Source organism: Armigeres subalbatus, chromosome 3 (assembly GCF_024139115.2).
Source record: "Armigeres subalbatus isolate Guangzhou_Male chromosome 3, GZ_Asu_2, whole genome shotgun sequence".
Classification (NCBI taxonomy): Eukaryota; Metazoa; Arthropoda; class Insecta; order Diptera; family Culicidae; genus Armigeres; species Armigeres subalbatus.
Window position 1 is genome coordinate 153030277 of NC_085141.1, and position 13167 is coordinate 153043443.

At 35.7% G+C, this 13167-nt stretch overlaps 2 long non-coding RNA genes across 2 annotated transcripts; both read right to left on the bottom strand.

The window, feature by feature from the left end:
- Positions 1–404: 404 nt before the first annotated feature.
- On the bottom strand, positions 405–1662 carry LOC134225532 (uncharacterized). Its single transcript, XR_009983269.1, has 3 exons — positions 1543–1662; positions 1404–1483; positions 405–700 (listed from the first exon to the last, which is right to left on the bottom strand). It is a non-coding gene; the product is annotated as an uncharacterized LOC134225532 (long non-coding RNA).
- Positions 1663–8861: 7199 nt separating this feature from the next.
- Positions 8862–10407, bottom strand: LOC134220188 (uncharacterized). Its single transcript, XR_009981799.1, has 4 exons — positions 10270–10407; positions 9728–9864; positions 9576–9667; positions 8862–9514 (listed from the first exon to the last, which is right to left on the bottom strand). It is a non-coding gene; the product is annotated as an uncharacterized LOC134220188 (long non-coding RNA).
- Between the last annotated feature and the right edge of the window lie 2760 nt (positions 10408–13167).

Genomic DNA, 13167 nt, shown 5'->3' on the forward strand with positions numbered 1-13167 from the left:
AAGAATCATATTTACGATATCGTCTATAATAGTTTGATTTTGGACGATACACTGAACGGGTCGTTAAGTATCGTTACCATTCAATAAGAGCAATTTTTCCATATATTTTTGTTAAGCGATTTTACCAGATATCGTTAGTTTATCATCGTTTTTTTGACTTGTGATGATTTGGATTATAATTGTATTCAACGTAGATGATCCATAGTATGCTTTTTTGCTTAATTCAAATTGAAAGATGTATAATAAGCATTCAATTATACAATAACCGAATTACAGTACGTATAATATTATTTCACGAAATACGATACATAATATGATAGTTAAAGAATAGTATGATTCATGCTATGATTTAAATAGCATTTTTGTGTTTTTTCAGTTAATGATAAAATAATTGAACACAAAACAAGTTTTCATCATATTTTATTTATTATCTTATATAATTATTAAAAAGTTTTCCTAATTTATTAAAAAATATCAACGATTTTTTTAAATTGCCTAATGATAATAATTTCCTAATAAAATGATTATGGCTTGATAAATCATTGCTTTCCAAGTTAAAATTTCTTGTATAATTGCTTCTTCAAATTTTCACAATTATATCTAAGAACAACAAAAACCTCTGGAATGATTTTTGTTTGGTGCTGAATCTTTGCCCATGTCCAGAGGATCTGCTTTTTCCGGTGGTGCTGCATTCCTGTTCCTACGAAAGAAGACAAAAAAATGAATGTCTGTAATATATATATATATGGAGTTTTGGGCATCATTTATGTTCTGACTTCTTGATAATAGCAAGCCATTCTGCTTGCAAATGGTTATCTGAGATTTTTTAAATAACAAAAATCGCCGTTTCTCTCCATTTTTTTTATCTGTTTCAATAATAGAGGTAATAAACTATAGAGGACGATTGTCGCTGCGGTTCCCTTTGTTATCGTCCCCAAACATGTTGGGTACCTATCTGTCAAACCGTTCTGATTTTTCCTTCGTTGACATTTAGTGCCCTATCCTCGCCAGCAAAAGATGTTTCGCCAGTGACGACAGCGACAATCTCTTACAATTATTACCTCTATTGTTTCAATAGGTTTAAAGTCCAGCTACAATGGTGAGCGCAGCGGCGCGTTTTGACAGAATAAACATAGGTTAACTGTAAAAACCCGACGCTGTGCTTAACATTGTAGCTGGGCCTTTAGGCGATTCTTGGATTTAAATATAATCTCTTTCTCGGGTTCTTTGCAAAAAATCACATATAAATGAAAAAAAAATGATTGAAACAATATAGAAAATGTTGCATGCAAGCCAATCCAAAATATAAAATGATTTAACGAATACAAAAATTTGATGGGAAAGGTTTATCGGATCGATTGTGAGTCATATAGATTCAATGTGGTTTATCAGAGACTTCTTACCTTCACAAACGTTCCGCGGTTCAGCCGAATCCGATAATGAAATAGCGTACTTATTTTCATCTTAGGAGGTATACGTATTTCTGGAAATAAACAATATTTATGTTAGTTTTCTATGTCGTATAATATAGAGTCCACTTACATGTATTCTAAACCAATTTATTTTTGATTTTAGAATGCAATACATATTGCATTTTATTCACATTGCTGCCGAAAAAACTTAAATGGCAGTTGGCCCGAACTAGGGATCCTATATTAAGAGATGTGCGAATACTTTTCCAGACGATTTAGCAACGCTGTTACTTTCGTAAACAAACGCTGCCAGCACTTGCCGTTGCGCAAAATGTTGGAGCTCGAACATGACTTTGCGCATAATAGCATTTTCAGACTTCGTTATCTAACGTGTATTATCACTAAAATATAAGTGCAATACAAATGAACAAAGTACCATGCATGAGCTAGACTACTTCAACTTGCCAATGTAAAACAAACTGTTTATTCGACAAAACTTTTCGTAAAATATTTTTCATTACAATCGCAATACCTTTCAATCCGCAACAATAACGATGTTCATTTGGCTCAGATTCTGACAGCTCTCAATGCTCGATTGGCTCAAGATGGCCGCTTTCGCATATCTCTGAATGTAGGATCCCTAGCCCGAACAGCATTTGCCGAAAGAAATTGTCACAATTACACTGAAAATGAAAATACCTTATTTCTGTGTTGGTGAAAAGCTATCTAAATTATTTATGGTAATTACTTAAGATAAGATCTTAAGATACGTTTAAAATAAAATGATGTCAGGTAATCCTTACTACACCACACAGAGAAAAAAAAAGTTGGGATTCCAACATTTTCTAATGTTATTTTAAAAGTGTGACAAATTTGGTATTTTTGAGTGCTAAAATATTTAGGTCAAATACTAAATGCTTGATTTGAAATTTTTTTACCTTACTCAAAAATGTGATTTTCACAGTTGGGACAGTCAGAACGAAATTAATAAAATTATCAACTAACTTTCATTTTTAATATTTCTGGCAACACCGACATAGAAAAATAATGTAACTGGCAGCAAGCAATGACTTGTCAAAACAGAAATGTGGGAAAATAAAGTTGTTTTTTCCTTTTTGGTTTTCGGAATTTCGGCTGTATCTAGGAGAAATTGGAAGGAATTCAGATGGCAGATCGCGTTTAATGCATCAAACTATAAAAAAAACTGGGGAACAAACGGCCAGGTATGTTGTTTTTAGCGGCATTGTGGAATTTTCTGTGGAGATTTATGTCTTACTTTTTCAGACTACTGGAGCGCGGCAAAATGTCTACGGCATGAAGGGTGGCCCTCTGCTGACGGACGAGAAGGTGGGAATCCATCCAAAATTTCAAGAAACCTCAAGCAATTGTTAATCCACCGAAGGATATCTTGTACGGAACATTCGATGAGGAAGCCCGGGGACTGGTGGAGGCGGCCGTTATGAACAATCGAATAAAATATCGTGAGTGACAACGCTGCTGACAACGGTCAATTATGAACGTTCTATTTCTTCGAATTGCTTGCATAAGAAAAAATAAAAAACAAAATGTTCAATTTAAAAAACAAATTTGTTTGTTCTATTATTTAATTGTAATTAAAAAACTGTACAATTAACAATGCTTATTTGAAATAAAAGCTCATGCATACTGTTGTTATAAAAGCGTAACTGTTGATGCAAATAGAAATCTACATTTCATTCTGAGAAGATAACTTTTGTTTTAACAAACAATTGATTCTTGTCGAAGGACAGTTTCTGAATTGGTAATTTTAACAATTCTTTACTTTCTACTGAAAACCACCAACTCATTTTCTCAATTTTACCAACGATTCTTTTATTTTAACCAACGATTTTTTTTTGTGTGCATGTATAATCTGTGAATTAAGCCCCAAACGCAATACAACGGAACGGCAACGGAAACGGCAAATTTGACAGAAAATATATGGGCTAACTGTCAAATTTTCCGTTTCCGTCGCCGTTCCGTTGTATTGCGTTTGGGGCTTTATTGTATATGATCGAGTCGTTATTTTTGTTAATCATGAAATTGCACATATATCATATACGTTATGATGATTACAAGCGGAATGGCAAACTAATAATATCAACTATTCGGCGTACAATTTATTTCTATTCGGGTTGAAATCTCGAGTTATAAACCGTGTACTTTTATTTCACTGTTTGCTATCCATACAAAGATTTGGTTATGATTTTAAAAGAAAAATAACGCACTGCTAGTGCGCGCTCAAAACCGACAAAAAGCATTGGGCACTTTGTGCGAAAGCGTTACTTACACACTAATCAGAAATTGTACACCTTATCAGTCCTTGTTTAGTTTCCCGCTAGGTTTTCTGTTTATTATATATTAAATGAAAATGTTCCGCAGCATCAAGTCTGAAATAAAACTGCACAAGTATTTTTTCACCCATTTAAGTGTTTTAAATACCCCGTTTAAAACGAAAACTTCATTCTTGAAATGAGTATTTTTTTTACTCATTCTAAGTTGTCAAAATTTCCCCATTTTTTGGCGTCTTCATACTACAACTTGAAATGAGTACTTTTTTACTCATTAATGAGTTTTCGAGTTTCACCGTGTACACTGAAAACCAAAACTACCTAAAAGTGGGTTGTTTGCCCTTAAAACCGTGGTTTGGGCCAATAACCCAAATTTGAGTAAAATGACTTTTCTGGCACTACACGTAAAAAAAATCAATTATTGTATATATTAAATTCAAATTATGTTGTCAATTAAACATCAGATATGTTTTTCATTTTGCTTTAAATAATTTTCATAATAGAATTGAATCATTCTCATTTAGAGTGTGTATATCGATTATTATTGTTTTGAATGAAAAGTATAAGTTTCGCTTATTGGCAAAAATGTATTAGGCGAAACTTATCCAGCTTTCCACGTTCGCCATAATGGCGGATGCTATAAATTATTTGACGTTAACTGCTTCCCGACACTGAACTGGAATTTCCGTCCAAGCAAACATAGATTTTTCCGTTACCAATAACACCCGAATTGTTATTTGTTTTTCACCAACAAGAGAACTGTGTGGAAAATGGGATTATTTTTACAAATTTTCATTTGTTTCTTTGATATTACTATATTTTATTCTTTTCAGATACTTTCCATCTTTAAAAATCTCAGAACTCATGGCGATTTACCTGTTTGATGGGTAGTGAATCGAAATGAACGTGGTAATATTTAAAAACACAAAGGACAAACATATATGCAACATGAAAATAATAATACAAAGTACTTCAATCATATTACTTCAAAGTTTGCTAGACATTTTATTGATCTGGAAGTGAATAGCCTCAAAGAGGCGCTAATTCCAACGCTCTAGAACACTGTTCATCTACGCAGATTTCAACTGACTAGCACCGGCGGCTTACGCACCCGCGTGGTGTTTCGTAGATCCAATTCTAAAGATTTCTTTTCTCAACGGACTATGCTTGAAATATTTAAATCTAGGATATTTAAATGACCTTGATATCATGAGAAGTTATTTTGTTTTCATGAGAAGTGCAAATTGTTGTATATTTATATATACCAAGTAATAGTAGAAAGTTCATAATGTTATTATGCTAAAATAGATATCAGGTTACGGGGAACACCGAGGAATCAATCGAGAGACTCAGAGTACATATCATTAATTTTCTCAATAAAATCCAAGTTTAAAAATATACCCAAAAACTAAATTGTGCGCACTTCATTTGTATTAGAAACTTGATGGCTAACATACTGCATTGAAATGGGAATCGTTGAGCCTAAAACGTAATTCAAATGGACATAGATACAATGAGAGAATTTAAATTCTGATTTTCTTTATAGGTGTGTTTATTGGCTAAAATTATACGATTATACAAACTTAAATTATTACAACCCATCAAAAAGTATTTCACAAACAATATCTTTCAGAACGACTACCTATCGAAACTATTTGGTTGTTCATAGTTCTCTATTTCTGCGACGAAAATCGTTTCAGGAAGATTTCACAATGTCTGAAATAAATTGTAAGTTAGTCAGTACAAATATATTTAAATTAAAGGGATTGGTTCAAATGGTAACTCTCAGTTTTTTCAGTAGATTTGATCTTGTGTATAAAAACATAACAAATATCGGGCTGCCATTGACAACGAAACATATCAATGCTTGCTAGCTGTTAATTTCAGTTCAGTGTCGGGAAGCAGTTAATGTCAGTTTTATTATAGCAGTCGCCATTATGGCGAACGTGGAAAGCTGGATACTTTTGATATGGTCGTGATATGGAAAAGCCACCTTCAGTTTTATTTTATCCTCTCGTTTGTCCGGCAGCCAAACTGCTGTTGAAAAAATGATAAGTGTTGGTGGTTTTATTATATTTTGCTAATATCCAGCTTTTTACGCAGGTGATGCTATAAACTTTGAATCACCCCCTTTGACATTTCTTGTGTACACTATATTTTATTTGAAATTTGATCAAAGTATGCTTTTAAAAATACTGATCACTTGGAAACGTCAAAAGGAATAATGTTTTCATCTGGGATCTTTTCGATTTTAAATTTTTTCAATTAATTTTCTGTCTTATTCTAGGTGGTACAAGAGCTGCTGACTGCTGAACATCACCTATATGCTTCCTCTCTGGATAATTGAATAAACCTACTTGAATAAGAAATTACAATCAAATCTTCGTGTGTTTTTGGGGCTCGGATGGCTAATGATTGTAGGCATGTTCCTTCCGTAAGATCAACGTTGGTTTTGCTCATTATGTGATCCATGCACATTGGTACAATCGGTTCGGATGCATAGACGATTCCTATAGGTGATAAATATTATCTGCTGGTTGATTATATGACCTCTTTCGACCCTAGCTGTTTTATAAACCTTGAAAGTTAACTGTTGGCTATTGCTGATTTATTCCTTTAAGCTATCCGCACCCAACATCAATTTACCGGGTTTAGTGCTACAGCTACCTCACTTCACTCCTTGAATATAGAAGTAAAATAGCTCCGAATACGATACGGTATTCAAACCTCGTATTCCTTATGCCACACTTTTTGTGTTGAGCTTTTTAACTTTTTGTATATGTCATAACGCTTCTCCAAACCCCGTTTCTCGTGAATTTTGAAGTACCTACTTCATGAACGCCCAGAAATTCCATCAACATTTTATGCTGCATGCAGATAAAAGACTTTGTAATTTCCATTCTCGTGTTCAACTTTTGAGCTAGAAATAAATTGTAAGATTTTCGGTGTTTCACCTTATTGAAAAAGCGTCTCGAGAAACCAACAAGAAACTCCCCACACGCTTACTTCAGTTCACCCAAATATGGGTGAAGAATACCTATAATCATCAAAAAGTGCACATACGTATTTATGGGTAAACTGACATTTACCTACTTATAGGTAAACTCGTTTCACCCGAGGTTTCACCCATATTTGGGTAATTTAATACGAGCAAATTATAGGTGAATTTCACCCATATTTGGGTTAGTTTTTCGTGTTTTTTATTTGGGATCTTAAAATATTTTGCAATAATAAATTATTTACAACATATTTATAATTGATATAATTTATTCAACATGTTTTTGATTTTATTTAATAACAATGTAAACAAGAAACACAATTAAAGCCGCTTCACCCTGTTTGATGACAGAATAATGGAATTACGCCACCGCTGCTATACTGCCGGATCCGCTTGAAGACCCACTACGCAAAGGATTTCCACGCCTCTACAGATGATGCTTTCGTTTAAGTTCCGGATTTTAGCAGATCGGCTGGTATGCCGAATAAGTGCCGATCTCATCCCAGATGGAATTGATGAACTGGAAGTAACAAACGAAACAGTTTTTAGACGAAATTTTTTTTTCTCGAAAAATTAAACTTACCTATGAAAACACGACTGGTTAGGCAAGCTTCACGTATCACGATTTACTTTTTAGATTTCCTCCTTTTCTGTGTGGTCCAAAACGGTGTGCTCTCTCGGAAACAACCTGTAGCTCCTCTTACTGCATGCAAACACTCAGGTTCCGGAGAAGATTCGTATTTTCGGCATTCTGCGTCCACAGCGCTTTAATCAGTTTGTAGCTCTTTTATCGCTAGCTCTGCTTGTAAAGATCTCCAGATGAGCTTGCATTCACCGGTCCGGTGTACGTACAGGTCGGTAAAATCGACGCGGGTTTGATGCTATTCGGAAATTTTCCCTGATGCATCAGGGAAACAAATCGCTGTGTATGTGCAGTTCCGAAAAAGTTGCCTCAACATAATCTGAAAACAAGAAAATTGATCTTTTAATAACAAAAATTTTGACCAGCAAATTTACACCCACTTACCGATATAGTAAACAACATATAGATCACGCATTTCTTCGGCTTCTGCCAACACCAGTTTAAAGAGTCTTTTTCCATATCGATATGTTTTTGCCGTTTTCGTTCTCAATCTTCTGGGAACGACTGCAGCAATAACTCAAGCGAACGTATAAACTTTTTTAGCATATAATGGAACTATTTTTGTTAAAATTACACACTCTATGTCAGGAAAATATCACGGAAGAAAATTGATATTTATTGTCAAGTATCAATTTTGAAATGTTTTATTTTTCATCCAAATATGGGTAAATCAAGTTACCCATATATTAGGTAAATGAAATTTTCCAATAATATTAGTGAACTTTACTAATATTCTTGGTAAATTTCACTCATATTATAGGTACCTTATAAGATACCCAAATATGGGTGAATCAGTTACCTATTTATAGGTAAACTGAACTAAGCGTGACAGCTAACCATTAAGCACTGTAATAAGCCTTATTTAAACCGTAAAGCAGCTTTTCAGTGCTTATAAGCTGTATATGTGTTTTTCAAATGCTTATTGGCAGTATAAACTTCAGGCAGTAAAAGAAGCCATATATCGCCCGGATAAAAAATATCATAACAATATCATTAATTTTATTGTTACAACACCATTGATTACATTAGAGAATACCATAAAATGAGATGTAATTTTGCCAATAAAATCACATTAGAAATAATGGTTTTCCACCATAAAATGGATGGTAAATGTGACTTTTACAAAAGAAAATAGGGGTTGTTATGTATCTTTACAATAAAATTTTCGAAAATTTTCCATACAAAATTAAGAGCAAAACAATTGATTTTAATGTTGTTCTATGACATGATTTTTAAGGACAAAACAATAAAATTTGGTGTTTTTCTAATGTTTTTGTAACTTTTTTATTGTATTACAGTATAAATACATAAAGATTTAAAAATACTTGCCATAACACGAGTCAGTACTATCCCACTCAATTCCATCACTTTTGTAATTTTACAGTTACGTATTATCACCAGTAAGGTCGAAATAAGTATCTGTAAAAATACAATGGAATTGAATTGAATAGTACATACATGGCAAGTGGAGGCTTTCCACTATAGAAGCTCTAACAATATTGCTGTTAAAATCAAATATATTTCAATATGACATAATTTTACTATCTTAAATTGTTACATTAATTCTAATATTGGTAAAGAAAAACATATACATTAATACAATGAAGATTGTGAAATACAGATGATGCAATATTATTTTAGTTTGTTTAAATTTTGATTTTATATTCTATATTCAATTTTAAATTGAGTTTCAATTTGTTATTATTATTATAATCATTGTAAAACGTATTTCGGAATCAACAATTGGCAGTCACAACTCAGCTCGACTTGGAGAAATATCGTACTCGAACTGAGCTCATTACTACTTATAACAACAAACAAACAAATTATAACAACAAACAAGCAAACAATTTAACAATTTTCTATCGTTACACTTAAAATTTAAATTAAAAAAACAAAATAGAATTTGTAAAATTAAAATTTAGTTAAAATTGAATAGAAATTAAACATAATTAAATTAAATTGAATTAAAGTTCAAAAAGAATACATTAATTTAAAATTAAATTCAAATCATATTAAATTAAACTTTAATGAAAAATAACTGATTGGTTGCAGGTCTTCTCCTATTTGTAATGTATGTGACGCTAATGTTAAACATCTTTATGTAATCGGCGCTGGACTTGCTATCGGTGGATGAGAATTTCGTCACCTACTGATTGGGGGTGGAATTTAAATTATTTTAATAACACTTACAAGCGTGAAGAGAAACTTACATCATTGCCAGCTTCATACTAAATAATTTGGAATCCACCGTCAATGCAATTCCGGAAGAACTTTAGATGGATTCGTTACAAGTGGGTAGTTGCTGAAATACGAGTGAGTGTCAAACAAAGACGTTAAGGGTTTCAAATATTGTTATTCTTACCGTGGCGAGAATGATTCGTCCAGATATATCCATGCCCTTTGTAGAGTTCTGTTTTCCTTGTAGAACGTAGTGGAACCTGCTAAGTGCTCGTCCGTCTGTAGTCCGTGACCTCCAACCAAAGTTGTAATCGGTAAAAACTGAAGAGAAACAAAACAAATATCTAAAGTTGCACTTACTGCTCACATATGTAGCCTCACACCCCAGGAATACTATCCGTTACATTTAGGTCCCCATAAAATTTCCAATGGGGCAGAATTTTATTTCCGGAAGAGAAATACCGGCAACTCCACTTAATTATAAAGGCTCAGGGGAACAAATTTCGTGGACAAGATTTCGAAGGTTCGATGTTCTGGTGGCGTAACTCCGCAGAATCAACTATTTGTTTACCCTTACGTAAAAGTTGCATTACCTATCGGAAACCCTGCCTACGAATTACGTTACCATGTATATGTTAAAAGGACGGGTGCCGATTCTCCGCATCAAAATTAAATCCTGCGCCAAAATCATTCGGGATGTTATGAGATTGAACTATCACAACTTACCATGATTATGGAAACACTTATTCACTGCTCCACCGCTTGGATACAATCAGATTCTTCCGCAATGAAAGACACTTCGTGTAAATATAATTCCATTCTTTGTTTACGATGCAGCACCAGAAGTTGACTGTCAAAGTTGAGCGATACACACTCAACGGAAAACACACAAAACTCAAATAAAAAAAGTATAAATTTTTTTAAATACTTTTTTAATTTTATTTTATTTAGAACACATATTTGAGACACATAATTGATGTTTCTAGTGTATGAAAAAGTGAAAAAAACAATAGGAAAAAAAAACAATGGAAAGTTTATTGCTTTTAAATGTAGTTTCATCATCAAAAAAAATGTTCCAAAACATATTCCTTTTATTTTTTTTTTATTTTTTCAACATTTTCTTAATAACGAAATAGGATAGTACGACCATTTCGTACATATTTGACAGACAATAAAAAACAATATAAACATAATAGAATGAATTAGTAACAATTAAATGCATTGTTGTTATGACGTAAGTACAATAGATATATTTTTCTATTGTCAAAAATCTACAATAAATGTACAATAGATGGAATTTTCTCCCATATAAATTATAATATTCCAATTGGTTATACAATACAAGTTACTGTAATTTTTTATCCGGGCGGTATTTAACGCTTTGATGGAAAGCTGATCAGCCCTGTGGATACAAGCCGAATAAGGGAACTGTCAAAACCAATTTAGAGCTATCATTTGTGACGTTTGGGTGAAATCAATAACAATAATGCCTAGAGTTTTACAACCTGTCTCTGTTACTCGCATTTGAAGCTTATATACTTTCTAAAGCCTACCATATATGCTTTGCAGTAAATGATTAACATTTTTATAGAAAACCTAATCATACTGAATGGATCGGATAAATGTTTCATACTTCTGTTGTTCTGTTATTCTGTAGCTTTATTTAATAATCCAAAGGCGTCCAAAGGAACCTTTTATATAGGTGCCATGAACCCAAAAAGTTTCATAATTACGGATTCAGCATGGTTTTGCCTTTCTTTTTCATCATTTCCCGCTCTTGTGATGAAGACAGGTGGAAACCATCTGTTTTTATCACTTGCTAGCAACAGATCCACTCAATTTGAAGATGGATCAGATGGCAAACTCAGCGGTACTCAAACGAAATCCTTTCACCAAGTGTTCTAGCGTTCAAGCCCGGAGATAACAATAAATAGCAAAAAAATCATCGAGTCCTCAATGGGAAGAATAAAGAAAGAACACATCAAGATGTAAATAAATATTTTTCGTTTCATTTTTTTTCGTTTCGTTCCAACTCGTCTAAATATTTTGACATTTTGTTGGCATAGGCGTGGAAAAATAGGTAGGGGCAAGCACTATATCAGCCAAATAATTCGCCAAAAGCAGCTTTTGAGCAGCACTTGAGTATAATGTAGGGCTCATTAGCACTCATTCCAGTTCGAGACAGCAACACGTACGGACGTGTTTTTGCTCGCGCATTTTTTCGTAGTGTTTTTCTCGTTCTTTCGCTGTTTACGTTTTCGCTTGTCGCGTTGGCGTTATTTTCTCCCGGACCCGTCATGGGAGACTCGGTGGCCGATTCGGTCGCTGGAAAAGTGCCTAAGCGCACTGCTCTTGGAGGCGCGGGTAACCCCTCCAAGCAGCTTTTGCAGAGCAACGTGTTCTCGCCGTTGCCGCTTGATGACGCCGGCAATCCACCCGCCAAGAAGAGGAAGAAGCAGCAATCGCAGCTGCCGCAGGTGCAACCGGAGCGGAAGGAGAAGTGCCCGCCCGTGTTTGTGAAGGGCGATCCGCCGGATTTACGACCAAAAATTCGCCAGCTGATCGCTAAGGGGCTGAAATGTACTTTTCGGCTCTGCAGCGAGGGCGTGAAAGTGATGCCGGCCAACAGGGACCATCATCAATCCGTCGTGGAGTTCCTCGAGGTCCACAAGTATGAGTACTACACTCATGACCACCCCGGCACGAAGCCGCTCAAGGCCTTGCTGCGAGGACTTCACGACATGAAGGAGGAAGAGCTCCAAGCAGAGCTTGAAAGTTGCGGACTGAAGCCAGTAGCCGTCCACAAGATCGCTCGTCACGACAAGGCGAGGAAATATCGCGACCAGCTTTACCTGATCCATCTGGAGCACGGTTCCACTACCTGGAAGGACCTGAAGCTGGTTGGCGTTATAAATTACACCGTCGTTGACTGGGAGCGATATCGGCCAGTGCACCGCGATGTCACGCAATGCACCAACTGCTTCAATTTCGGGCACGGCACCAGGAACTGCCGCATGAAGCCGCGCTGCAACAAGTGTGGCGAACCCCATCCGACTGACGAGTGCGACAAAATGGAGGTGGCCGATCCCAAATGCGCCAACTGTGGCGACAAACATCGGGCCACCACAAAGGGCTGCCCAAAGCGAGCCGAGTTCCTGGAAATCCGGAAGAAGGCTTCCACCAGGACCATTCCGAAGAAGAACCGTGTTCCTGTAATCAACGAGGTGAACTTTCCAGCTATCCCGGCTCCCCGTCGTGTGATTCCAATACTCCCACCGCTACAGCCGCACAAGCGACTGGCAGCGGCAGCTGCATCGGTCCAAGCTCCAGCATCGTCGGCACCATCCACCAGCGAATGGCCCCGCTTCCTCCTCCTGGGTTCCGTCGACAGTCGGAGAACGAAGCCGTCCCACCGGAAGAATCTGCCCTGCTGTACACTCCGGAGCAACTGATGCCGATCTTCGCGCAGCTCGCCACTCGACTGCGCGGCTGCAAAACCCGATTCGACCAGGTCTTCACACTTGGCATGTTCATCATTGAAAATGGCTGCTAGGGTGGGCCTGGTCAACTGGAACGCATGCTCGCTAAAGAGCAAAACAATCGAGCTGAAGGATTTCCTTGAGG